The sequence below is a fragment of the Pleurodeles waltl genome, chromosome 4_1 (assembly GCF_031143425.1).
Source record: "Pleurodeles waltl isolate 20211129_DDA chromosome 4_1, aPleWal1.hap1.20221129, whole genome shotgun sequence".
Lineage (NCBI taxonomy): Eukaryota > Metazoa > Chordata > Amphibia > Caudata > Salamandridae > Pleurodeles > Pleurodeles waltl.
In genome coordinates, this window is record NC_090442.1 from 661426949 (window position 1) to 661447350 (window position 20402).

A 20402-nucleotide genomic window follows, 5' to 3' on the forward strand; every position below is an offset into this window, starting at 1 on the left:
ACTACTAAAGTAACAGTAGCTCCCTCGAAGATAACCGTTTCGAATGCACGGAAAAAAAGGGAACTGACGTCGGCACGTCGGCGAGGACCTCTTATTGCCTGTATGACATCAGACGGCGTCGCGTGGGCTAGAGTGACGTCCTCGTCGACGTGCAGAAGCTAGGAAGAAGATTTCCGTTGAATGCTGGCGCCATGGGAGTATTCATTAGGTGAGGAATCCACAGATAGTTGTATCCATCAGAATGCTGCATTTTCTTCTCTCAGTACAAGCTTGTGCTAAATCTTCCCAGGCCGATCTCCTCAAAGTTTCCTTCCTTCTCCTCAGTTCTTAAATTTATGCTGTCTCCAACAAGATGCTATTGGAGACATATTTTTTGGGCAGGTTTTGAGTGAACGTTTCAGGTTGTGCAGGGTCTAAGAGCATCACAAATCAAACCATCTGGGGACTACTGAGGCATGTTTTACTGGCAGAGCACATAAAAGTTCCACAATCTCCTCTGCAGTATGACCAAATGCTAAAATAAATGAATCGTCAGGAGAGGAAAGATCTAAACAGATTATAATTTCCCTTGCACACCCTCGAAACAGAGACTGTATGAAGTGCACAGGTTCTATCATAGCCCATCTTAATCGTCTTCCCTGACTATGTTGTTGCAGCTTATTGTGTACCTTCATAATACGCCCCTGGCTCGCATGCACCCCTCCTATTACCAAACTCAAGGGGTTGTGATCACTAAAAACTTGAGGGGAAATACTAAATTCAGAGATCAAATTATACAACTCGGCCGTTACAAATATATAATCTGTGATAGAGCTGCGTCCTCTACCCATGTACGTCGGGGCTCAGTCCACCCCTGGCGATTTCACCCATTTGTACATGGTAAACACAAGATCAAAATTAACTGGGTAGTCACATTGGTCCCCTCCTTAGTGTTCTCCATGTGCCACCATTTAGACCGGGAACACCACTGATTTGAGCCTGACTTCACTTTAGCACACAGATGAATGTTAAAATCCCCTGCTAAAACAAAATTTGCTTGCACTTTCTTATTTGTGTCCTACTTTTGCATGTAGAGTGCTAGGGTGTGAATATCAGGGGTTTTCGGAGACCATGTTGTTGCGTTGTAAAAGTTTACCATTACAACAGAAAGTGATCCATTAACCCCTTCGCTGCCAGGCCTTTTCCCCCTCAGGTGCCAAGCCTTTTTTTGGCTGTTTTGAGCAGTTCGTGCTTAGGCCCTCATAACTTTTTGTCCACATAAGCTACCCACGCCAAATTTGCTTCCTTTTTTCCAACATCCTAGGGATTTTAGAGGTACCCAGAGTTGCTGGGTTTCCCTGAAGGAGACCTAGAAATTAGCCAAATTACGGTGAAAATTTCGTTTTTTTAAAAAGAAAATGGGAAATAAGGGCTGCAGAAGAAGGCTTGCGTTTTTTCCCCTGAAAATGGCATCAACAAAGAGTTTACAGTGCTAAAATCACCATCTTCCCAGCTTTCAGGAACAGGCAAACTTGAATCAGAAAACCCCATTTTCCAACACAATTTTAGTATTTTACTATTTTTTGTGCTTTAAGCCTCCTTCCATTTAGTGACAGAAATGGATGTGAAACCAATGCTGGATCCCAGACAGCTAACCATTTCTCAAAAGTAGACATAATTCTGAATTCAGCAAGAGGTAATTTGTGTAGATCCTACAAGTGTTTCCTACAGAAAATAACAGCTGAAATAAAAAAAATATTGAAATTGAGGTGAAAACAACAGCCATTTTTCTCCATGTTGTACTCTGTAACTTTTTCATGCGATGTCAGATTTTTTAAAGCAATATACCGTTACGTCTGCTGGACTCTTCTGGTTGCGGGATAGATAGAGCTTGTAGGTTCATCAAGAACCCTAGGTACCCAGAGCCAATAAATGAGTTGCTCCTTGCAATGGGTTTTCATTCTATACCGGGTATACCGCAATTCATTTGCTGAAATATAAAAAGTGAAAAATAGGTATCAAGAAAACCTTTGTATTTCTAAAATGGGCACAAGATAAGGTGAGAAGCAGTGATTATTTGCACATCTCTGAATTTCGGGGTGCCCATACTAGCATGTGAATTTCAGAGCATTTCTCAAATACACGTCTTTTTTACACCCTGTCTTACATGTGGAATACATTTTTTTGAGAAAGACAAGGGGCAATAACACTTGTTTTGCTATTCTGTGTTCCTCCAAGTCTCCCGATAAAAATGGTACCTCACTTGCGTGGGTAGGCCTAATGCTTGCGACAGGAAACACAACATGGACACATCACATTTTTACACTGAAATCTGACATCTTTTTTGCAAAGTGCCTAGCTGTAGGTTTTGGCCTCTAGCTCAGCGGCACCTAGGGAAACCTACCAAACCTGTGCATTTTTGAAAACTAGACACCTAGGGGAATCCAAGATGGGTGACTTGTGGGGCTCTGACCAGGTTCTGTTACCCAGAATCCTTTGCAAACCTCAACATTTGGCCAAAAAAAGACTTTTTCCTCTCATTTCGGTGACAGAAAGTTCTGGAATCTGAGAGGAGCCACAAATTTCCTTCCACCCAGCATTCCCCCAAGTCTCCCGATACAAATGGTACCTCACTTTTGTGGTTAGGTCTAGTGCTCACGAACGGAAATGGCCCAAAACACTATCTGGACACATCAAAATGATCAAATACAAAACTACCTGCTTTTGAGGGTGGGGGGGCACCTGCGTTTTTGGTCCTGGGCTCAGCAGCCATCTATGGAAACCTATCAAACCCAGACGTTTCTGAAAACTAGATACCCGAAGGAGTCCAGGGAGATGTGACTTGCGTGGAACCCCCAATGTTTTCTTACCCAGAATCCTCAGCAAACCTCAAATTTACCTAAAAAATCACTTTTTTCACTCAATTCTGTGTGGGATCATTGGGACAAATGTCCTACCACCTAACGTTCCCCTCAGTCTCCCAGTAAAAATTATACCTCACTTGTGTAGGTGGGCCAAGTGCCTGTGACAGGGAAGAGCCAAAAACATGTCGAAATTGAGTGGGAACCAAAGCGTGTCAAAAGGGCAGTTTGAAAAAGTGCATCAGAATTTTTAACGGTATAGATGAGACAATGTTAGGTGATAAGATTTTTGTGGATTCCTGCAGATTCCGGAAGGTTCCAATCCAAAAATGTGGGACAAATGTGTGATTTCCAGCAAAGTTGGAGGTTTAAAGGGCATAGTGGGTAAGAAAATGGTGCGGGTGCATGTGAAGCACACCACCCTGGAATCAACCAGATGTCTAGTTTTCAGATGTGTCTGGGTCTTGTGGATTTTTTATTCATGGCAGTGTCCCAAAGTAAAAAAAGTGCAGCCCTCACCATTCCAAGTGGGACGATTTTGAGAGTTACGAAGCTCTCATGGCCCAAATGTAAAACCAAAACCCAAAATAATCAAATGTCCTCTTGCTTGCTGTGGGTTAAGATGCTGTAGTGTGTGGGGAGAGAGCTGAAAGACTGTTACCCCCTTCAGTTGGGGTGGGGGCATAACCAGGTCCATAATGGTTGGTAGCCACCACCCCACTATTTTTTTTTTTTTATTCCATGCCATCTAGTAGACTTTCTGCCCCCCCCCCCCCCTGGAGTGTGGATTGGGGGTAATTGGTGGGCAGAACAACTTTGGACCCCTTTGTTTGGGTGGGGGTATGGCCATACCCCCACCCTCTTATTTTGAAAAAAAATCTTCTCTGGTGGGCTTTCTGTCCCTCTTGGGGGCAGATGGGCCTTCCAAAAATGCCCAACAGTAATGTGCCCCCATGGGGAGTGACCCTTGCCCAAGGGGCAGCCCCCCCAAACAAAACACACACATACACCAATCCCTGGTGTCTAGTGGTTTCTGCCCCCCTTGGGGGCAGATTGGCCTAACAAAAATAGGCTGATCAAAATGGCCTAAATACAATTTGCCCCCCAGGGGGGCGACCCTTTCCTAAGGGGTCGCTCCCCATGCATAAAAACATAAAGTAAATAAATATATATATATATAGAGGTTTCTGCCCGCCCCCCCCACCCCAGTGGCAGATTGGCCTAATCACATTAGGCCGATCTGCCTCCAGTGGGGACAGAAATGGCCTAAAAATAATTCCCCCCACCCCCAGGGAGCGGCCCTTGCACAAGGGGCCGCTCGCCTCTTGTCTATTTCACCCCCCAAAAAATTCCCTGGTGTCTAGTGGCCATTTCTGCTGCCCGATCGCGAAATGCTTGCAGAGACATGAAAGGAAAGGCCTTTCCTTTCCTTGCATGCCTCTGCTGGCCCCCTCCTCCCGAGCGGAAGAGAAATGCTGAGCATTTCTCTTCCGCATCGCGCTGGAAGAATGCTTCCAGCGCGAATGGAGGTGACCTCTGATGAGGTCAGCACGCTCTAGCGTGCTGACGTCATTAGACGTCACTGGAGGGGTCGGGGCGGAAGGGAAAGCGATTCCCCTTCCAGCCCTGACCTCGGGGGCGGCCCTTGGGGGGAGCGCTAGCGCTTCCCCCGATGTCCGGTAATCGGACGTAATGGTTACGTCCGTGGCGCCTGAGAGGCGCAGCCACGGTCGTAACCATTATGTCCGTGGCCCGCAAGGGGTTAAGTATTAACTTAAGGGCTTGTATAGTTGGTACCCCTGTGTTCAAACTCACGCTCTACCCGCTAAATCCAAAGATAAAAAGATAATCAACCCATATTTTGCCCTACCAAATGTAGAACGAAATCCTGGGACAAAAAAAGCTTTATAACCCTCCAAAAAGAAGTTATTAATGACCTCCCATATCTCCTGCAAACAAATCAGTTGAAAATCTTAAACATATTTCAACCAAAGGTGGTCTGAAATCTTGTAAACCAATCCGGCAATGTTCCAACACAACATCCGCAATTCACCACAAGCAGCTGTTGGTTGAACATAATTTGGGAAGTCCCTAGTGTCATCGGAATTATCAGGGACTGTGGCTAAAATGGCTGAAGACAAGTGTGACACCAGTCGGTTGCATGCATCCAAACCACTAAGTGGAGCAAATCTATTAGCCATCTCCACTCAGTGAGAAGAGATTTGCAAAGTAGGACCTTCCAATTTGCAAGAGCCAGCTAAGGGCCTAAGGGCCTAGGGGCCAGATGTATCATCACTGCCCTTTGTGAGTCGGAAATAGCGATTTTTAAGAAATCGCTATTTCCGACTCGCAAAGTGCCATGTATCACATTTGCGATTCGGTAATAGTGATTTCTTAAAAATCGCAAATGCTATTACCGAATCGCAAGTTGCGATACCGGCCCCATGCGCACCTATGGGCCTGTTGGTCCATAGCTGCGAATTTTTTGCATTTCCAAAATTGCGATTTCTGAACCAGAAATCGCAATTTTGGAAATGCAAAAGCCCAGGGTGCTGGGGGCCTAAGGCCCCCTCTGCTGCACCCCAAAAATGTCTTGGGGGACATGTAAGGTGCACACATGCCAAAAGGGCATGTGTGCTTTACATGTTCAATTGAAAAATGCATTTTAAATGCATTTTTAAATTTTGCACCAGGTTACCACCTGGTTTCTTTTCATGGTATTTTGCACGTGCAAAATGCCATTCTGCGAAAAATCGCAATTTGCGATTTTTTGCAGCATCGCCTTGCGATGTGGATTTTGCGAATCGCAAATTGCGACTCGCAAAACCAGGTCACAACGCAAGAAATCGCTATTTTAGCGATTTCTTATTTGTGGTCTGCGAATGCCTTTCATGCATCGCAGACCACTTTTTTGCACTCGCAAACGTCCGAATTTTGCGATTCGCACCATTTGAGAGTGCAAAAAAATGTCATACATCTGGCCCTAAGTCTAGAGCTGACAAATTCAGGTTTTGAAAAAAAAAATTGATAAACCTGGATTAAGGATGGTGATAATAACCTGGGGTCACTGGGTGCTATGAGACCATGGCTCACTACATTAGGTTGATTAAAATTAACTATATTACAGTATCCTTCCCATGACCTAGAGGCGGGGTCCACCCAGCCCACTCACCTCACCATATTTATGTGATTATACCAGGCTGGTCCCAAATTCAGGTTAGTGCCCATCCAATGGGTCACTCTGTTTTTCAGCTTAGTGTACGGTTCCTGGTAGTTTCCCCTTAAAGGCAGTACATTCCCCAAAACTACCACATAGGGGCGGATTCTGATGACATATTAACTACGGGCCCATACGCCCAACTTGGGTGTCCTCCCTGCTCCCCAATCCCCTATCTAGCCTTTTGCACCGAAGTTTCATTACTGGTGACACACCTGTAAAGGTATTACCATTGGAGGAGCCCATATTAAATTGTACCTGCACCTGCCCCCCAGATGAACAGAGAGCGCAGAAGAGACCTCTTTAGGGACAACATCTGCTACTCAAGGCCCGGCCCTGCTTGTCAAACCTGTAGTCATGCCTTCCCCCATTGAGCCCAACAATAAAGGAGTAGGACCCTGTTCAAAACCCACCTTCAACTTCCCATTGGCTTGTTCGGTGTTATTGCAATATTTCTCTGAAAGGAGTAACAGTCCCTTAATCAGTTGCTCCAGCCTCGCATAGAGTCCGTAAAATTCTGTAATTTGAGAATAACAAACTTCTCTACTGCTGAGCTCAAGGGAGTGTCCTTGCCTTGGCATGGTGAGCCATGGCGATCCTGTACCCTCTCTCTTCTTCCACTTGCAGGAAAGTGGGAGGGAGTCGGCTGCAGGCTGTGGGTCACTCTTGGTAACATGAGATAGGCCAGCACAAAGTGGAGGGGCCGAGCAATTTACTTGTGCTTGCCTGATAAGGATTGTCTCAGTAGAAAGGCCTTCTCTGGGTGCAGAATCCTCCTTCAATGTGATCTGTCCTTCACCCCCTCCACACTGGGCCAACTCACCCTCCACTGTTATAATTTCCTTCTCCAAGGCACCAACTATGGACAAAAGGAAGGAGAGAATGTTCGCATCGGGGTAATCAGGTCCTTCTCAGACAAAGGACACCCGTTTACTTTGCGTTTTCTCATCTGTGGAGGTAGCAACACCAATACAGGTAGTACTGCAAGACGGGTACAATGTAAGCATAAAAGTACACCTGTTCGCTGTTAAGATCGTCCAAGTGCCCCATAGAGTTAAACCAACAGGAGCAAAGGTATAGAAAGGGAAGTATTAAACCTTTAGACAAGAGCCCAAATCAGGTGACAGATTCCAGCGTCCACAGAACCTGCCCAGCTAGCGTTAGTAACAGTGGGTGTACACGTATCCTATCAATCCAGCAGCCCACGTGATCTTACCCTTTAAGCATGGGGGGAGATAACCTCTAACTGGCACTGCACCGATCAAAAGGCAGGACCAAAGGGGTGGCCCTGTCTCTTGCTGGCGCTGATGGGCCCATGGCAGGCCCACCCTCAGAGCCCTTTATAGTGCTGCAGGTGGTGTAAATTGCCCACGGACTGCCACCTGGGGCTGCGAGTATGCTGGTAGATGAAGTGCTGGATAAGAGAGTCCGTGACAGAACCTCCCCTTTATTACACCATAGTAGCGTCAAAGAAAACAGTAGGACTTGGTTCATCATGTGATTAGAGAAATTCAAGGTTATTAGTTTAAAATCTTTTTTCTTCGTTCATCTTTCTTTTACTTTGTTGCGTAAACTGAAACTCTGACTTAGCTCTACAAGCTTTCCTTTCACATCCCTGGGTGTCACGAATGAACTTTGCTCAAGGCACCAGTGATTGAATATGAAAAAATTGTTGTAGCCCCACACAACCCCACTCAGTACATAGTTAATGGTGTGTCTGTGCCTTCTGGATTACTAACAGTCCGTAACAAAGGTATTCTAAGTTTAATCATACCAGGAACACCATTAATAAAAAGGATACCTAAGTGTTTGAGGTATTTTTATTTTAAGACCCTGGTAGGAAAATATCCCAAGTCCTCCCTGGAATATGGTCGAGCCCATCCTGGCTTTTAGGGACCAAGAAGAGACCTGGTGATCAAGCATGACACCAATAAAGTGTGCGACCATCTACAAAAAACACTAAGGTCTTGTCTGATGATAATGGCCTAGCTTCACTTGATATATACGTAATCCTGGTGTGGCTACCAGATAGTGATTCATTAGGATACCTTTGTTAGAGTAATCTTCAGATGGGATGACATATACTAGTGTCTTTTACTCTCATCCCTTCCTTAGCAGCTAATACATTTTTAATATCCATGGCTACTGCTGTTGTGGACATGTACTAACAGTCCCTAAACAGGGATTAAGGCATGCAGAGGTGATTTGAAAGCCCAATTTTATTCTTTACAATGTGACATACAAATACTGCGCTAAGAAGAAACACTTTGGGGCAGATTTAAGAGCCCCTAGCGCCTCCTCGCACCACATTAGCATTATTTTTCTTATGCTAAAGTGGCACAACAAGGCCAAAATCGCCACACCGAATTAACAAAGTGGCGCAATGCATGCATTGTGCCACTTTGTAACCCTTTGCGCTATATTATGCCTGGGCCAAGCCAAATAGATTTATTTGGGTCATTATTTTCAGCACTTTTAACTCCTGCTCAGAGCAGGCATTAAAAGGAGGCTCTAATTGGTTTCAAACGGCCTCCTGGTGCTTTGCAGGATTGGTGTCAGATTTTTTTACGCAAATCCTGCAAAGCACCGTACTAGGGTAAAACATTCTGACGCTAGTTCCCTAACTATCGCCATGGTGCACCATATATTAAATATGGCACACACATGGTGGCGTCAGGGGAGCGTTAAGGGGCACAAGAAAAGTGGTGCTGCGCTAGGTGCACTGCCACTTTTCATAAATCATACAACAGGCTCATCCTGTTGCTTAGCACATGTATGTTAACAACTCAGAATAATATTAAAACAACACTAATGCTTTGAGCGAACAACAAAAACAATACAAACATTTCTACCATAGAAATATCATCTAGCAACCTAACACCCTAAAACCTACTTTTATGAGTTATACTACAAAAACATGGAGTAGCGTAACTTGCAGCTCGAGTTTCTTTGGGAGAATCAGTGCACTGCATACCTGTTTACAGCAAGAGGCTGCAATTATCAGTAGCTGGGAGAGTGTGTTCCCTCAAAAGGAAAAGACACATCCACATCAGTTCCTCTCCTGTCATATTTGACTGGGTATTGGTTTTTAGCACAGAATGGGATGCAACGGCAGTCTGGCAGTCCAAGTCAAGATCGCCTGGCAGTGTCTTGTGCAATAATGCCAAGTGGTCAGCTGACAGACCTTTTATACTGTGCTTATCCGATATGGGGAATTTCTGACTTAACCTTAGGAACGCCTGACATAACCTGTGTGAATCAATATGGATACCTGCTTACAGCAAAATAAAGTAGTTATAAGTCAGCGAGGAAGGGTGCCCTGTGAAAGAAATATATGTATTGCATCAGCTCCTCTCCTCCGGACTTGGCTCAGTATCAGCATGAAGTGTGATGCAGTAGCATTTCTGGACGTCAAGATCTTCTCTGGCAGTCTCTTGCACGATAATCTGGGGCGCAGGACCTCTTCAGACAAGCAGTTAAGTGGCAGCCCTTTTATAATGTCTCTTATCTAAGATGGGAATTTCAGACAGAACTTCAGGTATGCCTTACATAGTCTGTGCATCAAGATATGAGGCTAGAGGCATTCTTATAAACAAATAAGGTAAAAACACATCAATTCAGATTACATTGTTTATGTTATTATTATTATCTGACCTTGAAATAGAGATCACAAGGCACTTGTTCCTGAATGTTGCATCAGGTGTGTTATCAATGTCATTGTTTGAATGACTTGACACTTTCCCAGATTCATGAAAACAAAAGGACAGGCGGTATCTGTGTCAGAGGCAGACATGTGAATGTTCAGGTAAAAATAGAGAAAATTGAGTCTCGGCCTGTTCACGGAGGAGTCTGGCAGTAGAGACTTTATGGCAGCTTCTTGCAAGAAGTTGGAAACATAAATCCAGTAACCGGCATCTGAAAATGCTCCACTCCGAGGGGAGCACACTAATCTGGAGAGATCACTGGCACAACCAGATGCACTGATGCAAACTTTAGCAAGGCTTAATCACACCCGCACATTGTTGGTGGCTGTCTCCTATCGAGAGCAGGAATACATCTGAATCCTCGATGAAAATAATAATACCCCAAAAATAAGCAGTGTGTAACAGGTGACTGCTCCACAAGGGAGAATATTTTACCTAAATGAGAATAAATGAGATAGCAAAGGCGCTTTTCAACGGGTGGATACTAACTACATATACACCTGTGTAAATGCCTAAGAATGTGCGTAATCTTGGAGAGCTGTCACTGTCGTATCTTCTTCGAGTAATCTTAGACTATTTGGTGTGTCATAAAAAATGGCAACGTTTACTCCAAATGTTTGAATTACTAGAGTAAAGGTACAATTTCGGGATGAATATTAGTAATACATCCTTTTATTAACAATACTCTTCAAATTCTCATACAACTAAAAGCAGATGTTACACATTTGTTGCTAGCTAACTTGATTCTCTGCAGAACATTCTCAGATTTAAGGACCTTTCTCACGCGAAAACAGCATACTCTCTCAAATAAAATTAGATGTCATATTATTTTTCTTCCGCCGTTTTCCCCGATTTAATTTTCGGCTTTTTATTCCAAGCGTTCGCGAGTTCGTTAAACGCCACTAGAGATAAGCATGCACCAGTTTAGTTACAAAATCTACTTCACCTGCCTGATGTTCTGTTTTATCCATTCTCTTTTTTCTGACGATGCCAGAGTAGACCGCGGTTCAGATATATGGTGCCATCTTGTGGCCATGAGGGATATCACTCCAAACCAGTTCCTTTTGTAAAGGAGAAGTATATTTTGTGCTACATCTTAGAAAATAACCACCTTGAGTAACTTCAAAATATGACGACATCAAATCTGGCACCCAGCCAAGGAAACTGGCAGATCGATCAATAACTGGTATGTATGTGTGTGACTATCCTGGGAAAAGGTTTTGTCTTCGTGATTTTATGTTGTTATGTGTATACCTATAGCACACAACTCAGAAGGTATCCTGTTGCTGATTTCACTGGCAAAGCTGTGCTGATGTAGTTTATAGCCTGCGGGTGATATATCTGAGTTTGTAAATTCTTAACGCTCCCCCTTCGGTTCCTACCAACTGTTACAACTTCGTCTGCAACTTTCAGACTCACTCCAATGTCCAGTGCTTACTGAAACAATATTATGAGACCATTGGAAAATTGTGAAGGATGGCTAAGAATGTCCAGAATCTCTACACTGGTGTCCTTGAACGTGTCGAGGCAGGGGTGGTGGAAGGAGGTGGAGACGGCTATTGTTTAGACTCTAACTTTCGACTACAAAGCAGAGCGGTTGGGCGAGCAGGACTAGTAATGAGTACCTGGCACACCCTTGCCAGGTGATTAGTGTCACTCACTATTGCCAATCCGAGCCTTCAAGTACTTAGGTCAGTCAACAGAAAGCCACAAGTGCACAGTAATACACGTTAACAAAACTTCAACATAAAGAGAACAGTCCATGATAGATGAGATCTGAGGTAAGATACTAAAGAAAGAGAAGCTAAATGGTAAGTAAAAAACATAAATCGAAAGCATCTGCAATGTGCACTCTACACTTAACGGCATAAAACACGAAACAACCGAAGGTAAAACTCAATTAATTGCCCTGTTTTCCAATCAGCTAGTGTTACCTCAAGTATAATTGCATTGTTAGTACTTTTATTTATTATTACTATTATTATAATTATATAATCTTGAAGTGTGCACAGCTACCCAAATAGGGTTTCCCAGCGCTGAGCAAACGGAAGCAATGACTGATTAATATCTTAAAACAGCCAGGTCTTCAGCCCTTTATTGAATGCAAGTAAGGTAGTGGAGTTTCTTAGGGGCTCTGGGAGGGACTTCCATAGTTTAGGACCCACACCTGAGAAGGACTGTCCCCTCATTCGGGCCAAGTGAAACCTAGTCAGTACACAAGGCCAGGTTATGTTATCTCAGCATACGTATGGGCTGGTAAGGCATCACCAGATCATGTATATACCGTGGGCCTGTTCCAGCTCTGGCTTTGAAAATATATAAAGAGCTTTAAATTGAATGGCATTATAACCGTGAGCCAATTAAGCTCTTGGGAAAAGTGAGAAACTGAAGCATGCTTTGGGAGCCGAAACAGAAGTCTTGCTGCAGAGTTCTGAACTGCTGTAGGCGGCGGGTGGATGCTTGATCTCTTCCTAAATAAAGGATGTTGTCATAGTCCAATATGAACAGGATTAGGGCTTGGATTGCTGTCCTTTGGGCTCATGGAGGAAGCATCCAGATGATCTTTTTCAGTTACTTCAGCACGGAAAAACAGGTGGCAGTAACCTCAGCCACATGAGGTTTCATGGAGAGGTTCTTATCCATTATAAGGCCCAAATTCTTGACCTTAGGGAACAGGTCAAGAAGAGTCCCTATGGATTTACGGCCAATCATGTGGGCCACAAAGGTGTGCAATCTTACCCAGGATCATGTCCTCTATCTTATCACCATTTAGCTTGAGAGAGTTATTGTTCATCCAAGAGGCAATACCTCAGGTTAAGACTGGATGGTCCGTGGCCCTGGACAGACAAAAAGAGAAAATTATTTGTGTGTCATCTGCATAAGAGAATAAGGTCAGACCACAACTCTCCAATACATCTACCGGTGGGAGGATGTAGATTTTAAACAATTTTCCTTAGACTTGCACATCAATCCCCATAAAAATTTGGCTCAATCTCAAGCCCTATTAACCCTCACATCCTCTCTTACAAATTGTATGTTAAAGAGGGGGCCAGTTATTTAGCGCTGGCTATGTTGTTCCACTTCTGTACTGCTAAAGTGACCAACACAACCACGTTGACCACTTACTTTAACCTCAAAACCATTTCATAGCCTAAGAGATGAGCCAAAACACAAATTGCCACTGTTAAAAATGTTTTAAAACGTTTCTAGCATTTACCAGAGGAATTACCTGAGAGTGCCCGTCCTGGTACAGGGTGGGCAGTGAAGGCCAAGAGGTTATGTAATGGGTCAAGTAAGAATACTGACAGTATAGGCCTGAAAAGATAGCACACAGAGTAGACAGAGAAAAGTTATTTGCTTCACATGTATATGTGATGAAAGGTTCAGACAGAAATAAAATGTCAGTGCAACATAAATGCTACATGCTGGCATGCAATTTCAATACAAAACTATGGACTGAGTCTGCTACAGCAACATTAAATAACCACGTTTTTAAATGATGTTTAAATGAATCAACCTCCTTTATAGAATGAGGATGTGGAGGAAGAGGATTCCAACCAGCTGCAGCCAGTGCAAAGAAAGAGGTGCCTCTTTGTTTTAGACATTGTCACCAGTAATGCACTGGTGAAGTGTAAGACCCCAGATGGCTGAGAATAGGAGAGTCTCTTGATTAGATAGATGGATCAAAGGCCATAGAAAGCTCTATTGGCTAACACCAGCCCCTTGAGCCTCACTTTCTCACAAATAGGCAACCAGTGCAGCTCCTTCAGGTGGGCCCCGACAGAGATGTTCCCTGGAATATTACACAGCACAGCAGCAGTGCAGCTGCGTTCTGCATCAGCTGGAGTCACTTAGGTTGGTACCTGGGAAGACCCCAGTATAGCACATTAGCATAGTCCAGGCCTGAGGTAATGAGGGCATGGACCACCGTCTTCTGACGAGTAGTCTGGAGCAAGAACAAACATTTCCTGAGGAGCTGGAGGAAGGTACAAGTCCCAACCATGCTTTTCGCCTGACGTTTAAAAGACAAGTTATTCACACATTTCTGACCACTTTGGCCAGAGGAGGAGAGGAAGGAGCTGAGCTAGGACAAACTTTAATGCCCCTCAGGGGGAGGTGGGTTGGGGGCCTAAAGACCAGAACTTCAGTCTTACTCGTGTGACACTGGAGCTTACTTTGGTGCATTCACTGGAACACAGATGACACTCTTCAAATTTATGATGGGTAATAGAGATGTTCCAATCCAATGTTAAAAGTATCTGCATGTCATCGCTCTAAGAGATGACCTGCACTTCAAAGGATTCCACCAGGGTAGCCAAGGATGAGATATAGGACCAGATTTGCAAGAAACTGGCACAGCGCAGTGCTGCACCAAAATAAGCAGGCTTACCCTGTATTTACAAGAATATGGAGCATCCCTGCATTTCCGCCAGCGCTAAATTGAGCAGCTTGCGCCAACACAGGTACCCTTGCACCATTGTGCAAGGGTGCCTGCTTTGAGGGGTGTGATTGTTTATGTGCAGGAAGGTGTTCCTTGCTTCACATAAACAATCATCCATGGCATTTTGCTTCATTTATGTGTGCTGCAGAATTCCGCCTCATTGTGCCATGCTAATGCCAACCCTGGGGTGGTGTTAGATTTTGGTCGCTGCCTCAGATTTACAAATTCTTTTAAACCTGGGGCAGCATTAAAAGCAACGGGTGGAACGTCCCTCTGACACAGAAAACTGTGTCGGAGGGGCCCATATTGACAAGGAGGTGTAAAGCCACAAAAAATGGCGTTACACCTCTTTGTAAATATGAAGAAGTGGTTAGGGCCACTGGAGCGTCACAAAAAGCAATGCTCTGGTGGGGCTAGGGTCTTGTAAATCTGGCCTATAGACATTAAATAATGTTAGACGCAAGGTCGAACCTTGAGGAACCCCAAACCTAAGGCTTTTGGAGTCAGATGCAAATGGCGACATCCACACAGACCAGCATCTGTTTGATAGAAACGAGCCCAACCAGGCCAATGCGGTCCCACCTAGTCCTATGTCCTGCAGGCAATGCATCAAAATTGAATGGGAAGCCGTATCAAACGCCGCAGAGACATCCAATAACAATAAAGCAATCTTCTTACCGTTATCTTCACTGTAATAGAGTCAGAAACTTCCCCCAGTGTGGATTTCGTGCTGTAGCCTGGGCGAAATCCAGATCACGTTGGATGCCACAACCTGTACGTCTCAAGATAACTGGAGGGTTGGGCAGTGACCAATTTTTCAAGGATCTTAGAAAAGGCTGGTAGGACATAAATAGGCTTGCAACTTGACAGGACAGATTTGTTTTTTTAAGAGTGGAATCAATTTAGCATTCTTCCAGCACCTGGGAACAGTAGCTTGGCAGAGTGAACTATTCAATAGAGAATTCAAGATAGGATTTATGATATCATCATTGGCAGCAAGAATCTGAGGGGGACATGGGTCATCTGGGGAACCAGACTTGCTAGTTATAAGAGATTTGTCATAGATTCTTCCAAACAGATGCTGGTAAACTCTGTCAAAGAGCAAGAATGTACAATGGGAGCTATTGAAGGCTGGTCCTCCAACCATATGTATTTTGAAAACCTCTTTGGATTTCTTATTATAACTAGCATTTCCTTAGCTAAATACTTTGCTTGAGCCTTTTTTATTTCTCGATGGCAAGAGCCCAGCTCCCTTTTATACCGCTCCTTGTCCTCAGGCAGATAAAACTTACACTATGCTCTTTCAAGTTTTTACAGTGCTGCTGCATTAATCTGAGCTCCTCATTGAAGTAAGAGGCCGAGGGACGCCTCAAAGCTTCCGACCCAGACTTGATGGTGTCCCCTGATCTGTCATACTCCCCAGCCAGGCATTAATTGCCAAAGCATCTATTTTAACCCCACCTGATAGCACAGGGCACTATCCTTGAGAGTATGGGTAATTTCCTCAGTACTAGCCTTGGCCCATTTGCTAAAAGGCACAGAAAGACTAGGCCTTCCTCAGGTAGGGCCAAGCTCTGGAGGGGAAACGCCGTGAACGACGACTCCATAACAACAAAGTTGTGGTTAACGAAAGCAGAACAACGCTTTCCTTACCCCCGACTTAGTTGTTTTGTGCCTTAACCACGCATGTGCTGAACAATGCACATGCGTGGTTAAGGCACAGAACAAGGGAGTCGGCTGAGGAGGACGACGCGATGAGTCAGGTAAGTGGGGCGGGGGTTTGGGGTTTTATTTTTAGGGGCAGGGGTGGGGGGGTTGGGTTATTTTTAGTTTTAGGGGCGGGGTGGAGGGTTGGGGTTTTAGTTTTAGGGGCAGGGGAGGGGGTATTTTAATTTTAGGGGCGGGTGGGGTTTTAGTTTTAGGGGCGGGGATGGGGGGTTGGGGTATTTTTAGTTTTAGGGGCGGGGTGGGGGGTTGGAGTTTTAGTTTTAGGGGAGGGGCGTCGGGGCGGTTTAGGGAGGGTAGGGGTATTTTTAGTTTTAGGGGTGGGGGTTGGGGTTTTAGTTTTAGGGGCGGGTGGAGGGTCGGGGTATTTTTAGTTTTAGGGGTGGTGTGGGGGTCGGGGTTTTAGTTTTAGGGGCGGGGCGGGGTGGGGGAGTCAGGGTATTTTTTGTTTTAGGGGTGGGGGTCGAGCGGTTTAGGTTTGGGGGAGGGGTATTTTTAGTTTTAGGGGCGTGGTGGGGGTTCGGGTATTTTTAGTATTTGTGGGTGGGGGGGTAGGGTGGTTTAGGTTTTTAGGGGTGGGGTGGGGGATTTGGGTGGTTTAGGTTTTAGGGGTGGGGGTTGGGGTGGTTTTAGGTTTTAGGGGCGGGTTGGGGGGTCGGGTAATTTTAGGGGCGGGGTGGAGGGTTGGGGTGGGTTTTAGATTTGAGGGGTGGGGTGGGGGGCTCTGGGTAGTTTTAGGGGCAGGGGTGTTGGGGTGGTTTTAGGGGTGGGGTTGGGGTAGTTTAGGTTTTAGGGATGGGTTGGGGTTGTTTTAGGGGTGGGGTGGTTTTAGGTTTTAGGGGTGGGTTGGGGGCAGGTAATTTTAGGGGTGGGGTGGGGGTGTTGGGGGGGTTAGGTTTTAGGGGCGGGGAGGGCAGCTCAGGGTAGTTTTAGGGGTGGTGTGGTTTTAGGTTTAAGGGGTGGGGGTTGGGGTACTTTAGGTTTCAGGGTTGGGGTGGGGGTTGGGGTTGTTTTAGGGGCAGGGTGGGGGTTGCGGTAATTTTAGGGACGAGGTGGGGTGTTGGGGTAGATTTAGGGGCAAGGGTGGGGGGTTGGTGTGGTTTTAGGGGAGGGAGTGGGGGGGGGGCGCAGTAATTTTTAGGGGTGGGGGGCCAGGTAGGACGCATGTTGGAACCATGCATGCCTTTCACTGATGCCTTTACAACGAAAATTTGTTGTTAAGGCATCCGTGGTAAAGGCATTAGTTGTTCCGACCTCGTTGTTCAGGCATGCGTTGTTCCAGCATGCGTTGTTCCGACATACATTCACTCCGGAGACCAATAAAAATGAATTGTAGAATGATCCAACCAGGTGTTACTTAAAACCTCTGCAACCTTGATACAACCGTTCTAAAAAAGGGGATTAAGTAGTCGACGTGCAGAATAAGTGGGCTTATCCACAAATTGCTTTAGATTCCAGGTGGACATAATGTCTAAAAGAAGGCTAGCATGATGAACCTCTGACATGTCCAGATGGATCTTGAGGTCTCCTAACACAGAAAAGTTGGAATATTTTAAAAGGTAATTGGATAAACATTAATTGAGTGAGGACACAAATTCAGCAGCCAAACCAGGCGGATGACAAATTAGAATACCGGCTACCGACATTTTAGCTGAGGGAGAAAGGCAAAAGCCCACAGATTCAGCCCCCTGAGCTCAGGGATCTCAGAAGTGAGCTTAATAGAGCGTTTTGTAACAAAAGCAATTCCCCCACCTCTCTTACCCACCCTATCCTAATGAACAATCAAATAACTTGCAGGAACTGCACATGCGACATACAGAGCTGAGCTGTCACTCATCCATGTTTCAGTGAGAAACAGAGGCCCATATTTATACTTTTTGACGCTAAACTGCGCTAACGCAGTTTAGCGTCAAAAAATTTAGCGTCGTCTAACGCCATTCCGAAGCGCCATGCGGGCGCCGTATTTATGGAATGGCGTTAGCCGGCGCAAGCAGACCGGCGCTGCCTGGTGTGCGTGGAAAAAAACCACGTAGACCAGGCAGCGCCGGCGTAGGGGGAAAATGGCGCTAGGGCGTCTTAAAATGGCGCAAGTCGGGTTGACGCTAAAAAATCGTCTTAACCCGATTTGCGCCATTTTTTCGAAGCCCAGACGCCATTTAAATGACTCCTGTCTTAGTAAAGACAGGAGTCATGCCCCCTTGCCCAATGGCCATGCGCAGGGGACTTATGTCCCCTGGGCATGGTCATTGGGCATAGTGGCATGTAGGGGGGCACAAATAAGGCCCCCCTATGCCACCCAAAAAAAATTGAAAAATATAAAAAATTATACTTACGTGAACTTACCTGAATGTCCCTGGGGTGGGTCCCTCCATCCTTGGGTGTCCTCCTGGGGTGGGCAGGGGGGGTCCCTGGGGGCAGGGGAGGGCACCTGTGGGCTCATTTTGAGCCCACAGGCCCCTTAACGCCTACCCTGACCCAGGCGTTAAAAAGTGGCGCAAATGCGGGGTTTTTTGACCCGCCACCTCCCGGGCGTGATTTTTGCCCGGGAGTATAAATACGACGCATTTGCGTCGCCGTCATTTTTTTAGACGGGAACGCCTTCCTTGCATCTCATTAACGCAAGGAAGGCGTTCACGCTAAAAAATGACGCTCTTTGCCCATACTTTGGCGCTAGACGCGTCTAACGGCAAAGTATAAATATGGCGTTAGTTTTGCGCCGAATTTGCGTAAAAAAAAACGACGCTAATTCGGCGCAAACGGAGTATAAATACGGCCCAGAATGTCCAAAGACTACAATTGTCGTGGATATAACTATCCAAAGGTTCCATGAACAGCATGAGCCCCAGAATTCCAAAAGAACATAGATAACAGAACAGCTATAATGAGGAGATTGGCAAATCAAACTAGAAGGAGCACATTACACCTGGTTTAAGGCAAGAAGCTCATGAGAGGAATAGCCTCAAATTCGATTCCAATGAGAATGCATTTGGGCAAGTGGCATTGTGGCTGGTTGTAAAAGTCGATACAGCAGATTAAATTATCCACAAACGGGGGTGATGGAGGCAAGCGGGGTAACATTTTCAATGTTCCTTATGATGAATTCTGGTTGAAAGGACAAAAGTAAAGAGTAAAGAACTGAAGTGAAGTCACCAGTTTAGAAGGTGCTTCTAGAAAAAGATTTATATAGGCTGTGAAAGAATGAAACAGCAGGAAAGATTCTGGTTGGCTAGGCTGAGCTGACCGGTTAAAAACAAAGCTGGATTTATCTGTACCAAATGTACTGGGAGATGTGGTTCAACAAAGGTCCCTATCATGGTGTATGTGTTGAAACCTAAATGCTCCCTTGTATTAATTTATTGCCTTACCTTGACTGTATACATTGATGGGATTTATTTGGGTTCCTGAAGGCTATGTCATTAATATATATTTCTACAAATGTGTTAGAAGTCAGTATGCAACGAGTTCTACACCCCAGGTTTGTTCATGATTGAAACCTAAGGGATTTAATGTTTGATGTTGATAAGGAAAAACAAAGTGGTATGGAAGGAGTCATTGTTTTCAAACACAAACTCATACAAAATGTGATTTGCAATTATAGAGGGAGGTTAGCTTTTGATTACATGAAATGTATCATCCCTCAAGTCGTAGCACAATCTGAGAGACTTGTCTGCTTTGCATGCCAATACCATGGGAGCAACCCATTCTGAACCTTCAATTGGTTCAACGATACCCAAGCTACAAAATTTCTCAAGTTGAAATTTCAGCTCACTTTGTAACCCCAGGGGTACTTTGCGTTCTTTGTGTACAACAGCACAGGCATTATCTTTTAAAATAATGTGGTGTTTGAACCTTTTCAGTTTCTCCAATTTTCCACTGAACACATCAGGATACTCCTTTATTCACTCACTTTTACCAAGTTGACCAGCGTGCACCTCATACACCTTCCTACAATTGCACACTTTGGCCCATATTTATACTTTTTTAGCGCCGCATTTGCGCCACTTTTTGATGCAAAAGCGGCGCAGACTTATAAAATACAATGGTATTTTGTAAGTTTGCGCCGTTTTTTCATTAAAAAATTACGCAAATGCGGCGCTAAAAAAGTATAAATATGGGCCTTTATTTCTAGAAATTACCAGTCAGGATGATTTAGGTCCAATAATATATCCAAATCTCCTTGTTCATTCCATCCTAGTAGGTTGGATCCATCTCTTACCATCATCGCAATCAATGTGCCCTCAACTTCTACTTTCTTACCCCATACGCAAATATTTTAGTGCAAGATGCTTGCAATTGTACCTCTTGAAACTCTTCAAAATCCCTTACATTTCATTCATGTGAAAGGAGAGCACAAATCTGCCATGAATTTAATGTTCCTCCCATTGACGGCAACTGCATAGTCTGTAGGTTTACTTGTGCAAAACCCACTCATTGAAGATAATTCTATTGTTTCACTATACTTTGATGATGCTTAC